Source organism: Pecten maximus, chromosome 4 (assembly GCF_902652985.1).
Source record: "Pecten maximus chromosome 4, xPecMax1.1, whole genome shotgun sequence".
NCBI lineage: Eukaryota > Metazoa > Mollusca > Bivalvia > Pectinida > Pectinidae > Pecten > Pecten maximus.
In genome coordinates this window covers 34,621,605-34,628,147 of record NC_047018.1, presented here as the reverse complement: position 1 = coordinate 34,628,147, position 6,543 = coordinate 34,621,605, and positions in this window count along the sequence as shown.

The window sequence follows — 6,543 nt, the reverse complement described above, 5'->3', positions numbered from 1 at the left end:
TCTCATTGCCGATACTGACTTTAACGACATCCTGTGACGTCACCATATCTACCAGAACGGCGACATACGACCCTGTCATTGCCGACACTGACTTTAACGACATACTGTGACGTCATCATATCTACCAGAACGGCGACATACGACCCTCTCATTGCCGATACTGACTTTAACGACATACTGTGACGTCATCGTATCTACCAGAACGGCGACATACGACCCTGTCATTGCCGACACTGACTTTAACGACATCCTGTGACGTCATCATATCTACCAGAACGGCGATATGCTCCGCTGTCATCACCAACTCTGACATCAGCGACATCCTGTAGCATCCCAACATATCTACCAGGACGGCGACTTGCTCCACTGTCATCGCTGTCAATGACTTTAATGACATCCTGTAACATCCCACGATATCTACCTGAATGGCGACATGCCCCACTGTCATTGACGACACTGACTTAACCGATACCCTGTCAAATCAGACACATTGGCTCAGTTCTATCCAGTGTCGGTTAAGTCAGGTTCAACCTTATTACGCTACATGAAATGGAGTATTGAAACTTTCTTACCGTCTCTTTCACAGTCTATAGGTTTCGTAATCCGTGCCTCGAACGCGGTAGATTCTGAAACATAAATAAATATCTTAAAACAAAAACAACAGTGAACGCTGACATCATAACGAAATCGTAATTCAAACTCAAATTCGAATATTTACATTTGCTCCGCATTTCCCCATTGACACAATGCTAAGAGGCAGTTGCCACCATACGCCTATAAAACCCAGTGCCTCAGGCTATAACACCCAGTGGGTCATGTGACATTAAAAAAGGCGGGATTGGTTTTTTTGTTTTTTTGTTGGTTCAGTTTTTTTCAAAGTTGACGGAAATGGGAACCCAATGTAAATATAAGTATTGAACAGTGGTTTTAATGTTGTTATAGTCGATATGGCAGCAAGATGTATGGTGGGCAAATGTAGCATGGAACCCTAACGGGTTCCCATGCCATTTGCCCACCATACATCTTGCTGCCATATCGACAATAACAACATTAAAACCGCTGTTCATTGCTTAATAAAAGTTTGGCAAGATAGAAACAAAACAAAAAAAATGTACACGAAACCCAATGAAAAAGGGGGATGAGGACCAGGCTTTTAGGGAAGAAGTCAGAGCCAAAAATTAATGTTTTTATGGCGTACATAATGTCACGAATTGCTATTTTCATTTTTATAATTAAATCATCAGTATTAAGCTAAAATAGGTCCATTGATATATAGACACAAAGCGCTTCGAGGTTTACTCTGAGTGTACTTGGGTCTAGAAGTCGATAGACCCATTCATTATCTCGTTCAGTCCTTCATTAGACGCTAATGTAATATATATTCGGTACTAATTTGTCTCTTATTAGACACTTATGTTATCTTTATTACATTTTTGCCAGTGAAATATAGAAATTTATCAAACTAATAAACTTATATTTTCACTGCAGCTATGAGCAGTGAAAATATAAGATTTTGCAGTGAAAATATATTATTTTGCAGTGAGAATATATGATTTTGCATTGAAAATATATGATTTTGCAGTGAAAATATAAGTTTTCCATTTCTGACCAATCAGAGCTAATCTTTGTATTCACCTCGTTGAAATTTGCTGATTTTTCCTGTCGAAGCGGAGATAGATTAATTGGTTATTTTGCTGTATTTCTGAAATATTCTAACATGTTTGGGAAAAAATACTCATTTGACGTTAGCTATTCATGCACAGATTCTCCGATAACGGCAAAAAACGCTTAGATTGCGCTGATCAGTCATTTCAAAATGGCGCCGTCAAGTTGACGTGGGGTAACGTCACAAAGAGATGACGACATTACTAATTCCTGCTCTTTTGGACACTATAAATTTTTCAATTTTGTTTTTAAGTATTTGAAATGCAATAAAAAGAAAATTGAATGGCTTCCCGTTAAATGTAACATATATTTCACTCGTATGACAGAATATTTCGATATTTTTTACTCGTGCTTCGCACATATACATTATTAGGTACAAAATAAAACCAATACTAAGAGAAAATTTATATCATTAATCATACGATTGTTACACGTCTAATACTTTTTTTAAATACCTCAAATAGCGTAGAGTGTAAAATATTACTCAGGTGGTCGGGGGTGTCATATGCACGACCACGTGCGTTTTTTTCGGTTCTCCGGTTTCCTCCCGCAGTAAGGCCCCTCGCGCGCTTCCATCCGGGCCAACGAGAATGATTAATAAAGGTTATAACTCGAGATTGTTGTAAAGATAACTTTTACAATTAAAGTAAAACAATACTTACCCCAAATAAGACACAGTATCACAAGACTGAATGATGTTACCGCCATGATAGTTTGACACCGAGTACGCGTTATAGTGACTTAAGACAGCCAAAATATATCGGTGACCTTGCGTAACGACACCTTATATACATACAAACAATATCATATAGAAAGAGGTTAATGAACAGCGAGACGTTAGATTAGGAATTGCTGTTTTGCAGTTCTGAGTTTGATAGTGTAAAGTGGTGGAGAGTTGGGTTTCTATTGGTGGGCGAAGTCTGATGACCTTTTAGACTCTGTACGCGTTGTAGCATAGTGTGTGGCATTGACCTGTGAGTGTTTAACACGGAACAAATTATCACTATGTATAACATTTCTATAGAATAGGACCCATTTATCAGTGTGTACGTTTAAGTTACACTGACAGACAAACAACCTTATACAAAGCAATGCAGACTCCCGCCGCGGTCGATGTAAAATGTAACATTTTGGGCTTTTTTTCAAAATGACGCAGAGCCGCCATCAGTGTTGACGTCATGATCGATGTCTTCAAGATCAATGTCATTAACGCAAAATGTCACAGAGTCGCCATCGATGATGACATTATGATTTATTTCTTGAAAGTAACGCTTAATGTAATTTTAAGTAGTCAATATTGACGTCATGGTCTACTTGTCCAAGACCGATATAAACGTCGTATCTTACGGAGAAATCATTTAGGAATGATAACCGGTATATTGTCGTAATTAATTTTGCTACCTTATAATTACCCGAGTTCACGGCGCGCCCAACGATAACTTGTTAATGTAGCTTCGTGTCATGTTCCTATTCTCGTCACTACTGTCCTATAAATAGAATTGTCCTTGATGTTGACATTGAATTCACTATATCTTCAATCCCGAATATGAAGTGGTTGGACTTTGTATTAGTGCACTTGACAAAGGCGCCAAACACCTAATTATCAGGCACTGTGACAAAGATGTTGTATACGTAGTTACACGCCCAATGTTAACTAGTTTTACATCTCATCAGCGCGATTGAGTGTTTAAACAATATATACTGTATACGTGGACATTTACACGAGGAAATTTACGATAAATACGCGAGGTCATTCGGCCGTAAAAAAATTCCGACACGTATTATTTTCTTATTTATATAGAATTTTTAGAACAGTGCAAAATACATTGCGGGAATAACCCCATCGCATATATGTTACCTGTAAAAATCGCGAGAATAAACTACCGTGGAAATAGCCATGTTTATAGTAAGAATAAACTTCGGTTTTAAAGTATAGATAACACAAAATTCACATTTTTTCAATGTCATTTTAATTTTCACTTGTACAGAACATTGATAATTTGCTGATTAAAGAAATAGTTAAGACTATTAATCATAATGTTCGCATACTACAAATAAGGCAACCATAGCAAAAAAATATAATTAAGCTATATATGATGAATAGATCAGCATTAATTAGGAAAAGCACTATTTCCTACAAAATCAACCATAGAATGCCGATATGTCACCAAAATACATATTAAGTAAGAACAACCACCACAACATGTAATGTTCTCAAAAATAATATTAAGGTTGTGACAACAGAAATGCCAGGCGTATCAACAAGCAGTGAACATGTATATCATAAGTAGGGATTTTAATGTCAGTAATAACACTGTCTTAATTATTACATTGATGTCTTCAAGATAAATCCTGTTTTTGATTAGCCAAAATGAGATTATTGGAATTAAAGGTACATGTATATTTGACATATATTTTGACGCTGAAGATTTCTGAGATATAGTCAACTGGATGCCCGGTAATATACCTGCCTGTCTCCACACCTGCTGTTGTTGGTGTCTCCCTCATCAGTCGGCATGCATCACGGATTTGGTTTAGGTTTGGATTATTTTTATTTAGCGTCCTATTAATAGCTATTAATAGCAAGTGTATCTTTTAAATAAAAAGGATTTGTTAGGCTTTGGAGGTGGATAAAAGCCACCGGCTAGCTTCCCCACGTGGGTTTCGAACTCACGATCCAAAGGTGGATAAAATGTCGGGACAATTTAACCACTCGGCAACCGAGGCCTCTCCTTGTATCACGTAAATCATGACATTAGGAAACAAGCTCTTCAATATCGAATAATTTTGGATTGGGGAACATATATGTTGGTGAGTTTGCAAATGTCAAAGGAAATTGGTTACCGAAGATTCTGTCATATCCCTCATTTTAATATCTTCAGGTTGTATCCAATACATACGGTTTTGAAATAATATCAAAATACAATACAACATCAATATTTTTGAAAGTGTAGATAAAGGACTGTCTTTGTTACTTGTTAAGAGTTCTTCCATGTCTCCTGGTTTGTATGGAAGCTACCCAGAGATGATCACAGTTTTGTTTCTGAAGGAAATGCCAATAGGCTAATGGAAGGTCGTCAAACGTAATGTAACAGGGTGCTCATGCCTGCCACAGGTTATAGAGAATCCAAAAAGCCATAGTTTGGTTTATACTTTATTCTCCAGGTAAAAACCCTGTAAAAACATACAAATACACAATTTTAAAACTACAATTCACAATACCTAATTCGCTTTACATTACGATATATTTACAACCTCTTTTTACAATTTATACATATCTTCAGAGGATATACAATTCTAGACAATTAAACTACATAAAAGTCCATAACGGCTATATTATACATGTTACATATTACATTACAATTACCCTACACTAGAAATAACATACATACCCTATCCCTTGGACAGGGGTTCCTCTCCCGATAGTATAACGGGACTCGTAGACAAAGTATCATAAATTACGAGCACACAAGCGTTCTGTAAAGGAAAAGAAAGCCAAAGATAAATAACCCACTTCAAGTTAACGCTATCCATTTTACTAAATATAATAAATAAAACCATTTAAAATTACCAGAACTTACTTTACTTTAAAGATAGAATACGGCCTCTCGTTGTAAAAAGCACAACGGAGAACCCCACTAGATATATATTTATATTCAACAATAATAGAAAATAGAAATACAGTTATACAACTTCTCTATTATAATTAGAAATTTATACTTTAAACTTACTTTATCCTTTAACAATAATCTGGCAGATAGTCAACAGTCAAGCCGTGCATGTATATACGTCCTCACCCGTGTGTCGCTGATGTGATAGTCCACGGGTGGCGCGGTCCTACAGGTCGGGTACACTCAGTCACGTGACAACATATACATGACATACACGGACAACACAAGGTACAGGTACAAGACGCGGGAAACTGAACATTACGTAAATGTAAGCACAAGACGCGGGAATACAAAACTTTTACAAACCAGACCTGATGCACATTAAGTAAGTATACCTAATATCTAAAATGACAATTAAAATTCACAAATACAACACTCACACCATCTTTTCAAATATATATGCCACTTTGGCAATTAATATATATATATATACAATAATACATTTATTACAGTAAAACAAAATAACCAACTGCTACAGTAATACTACAAAGGCACAAAAGTATTCATCAGCAATCTAATTAATCCTCGGTTTATTTCATCATGGCATCAAACTTATTTTACAGTTCACCGACTTTTATGACCGTCCGCTTATCTTTGGGAAGAAAGACCTCGTATCACAAGAACAAATGCAACCCTTAACATTAGAATAAGGAGAAAGGGGACGTCGTGAAGGAACGGATGTTGGTGAAAAACTCATTTAACCTATTATTGACAATGTCGATTGGATATACTCTGTAGAACCTGAAATCTAGGACACTACAAAATAAGAAGCTACCTCGATTTATACTTACAATGTAACCAACAGGGACATCTTACAAGTAAGTTGTATGATAAGTGTGATGATATCAATTTCCCGATTGTTAATTTCCCATTTCTAGATATTCCTGTACCCAATAACTTCGATGTTTATATGTCCCAGTTGATTCCATATTCGGGGGTCTGTTCTCATTGCTACGATTTCCGTGGTGTTTGTCTTTTGCCTCGTGGTTTCGGCGTAAGGACCTTTGCTCTCATGTAAGTGTAGATTTGTATGTTGATGAAGAAGACACTTACTCTTCCGGACCACCTGGTCTTATCCTTGTACTTTGTGAAGAATCTCCATGCAAATCTTTATTTTTGTTCATATGTTGCCCTCGTTTTATCAATTTTGATCTTATATTATTAGCTGTTTTAAGTTGTTGTTTTTTTTTTGGTTTTTTTTTGCAAA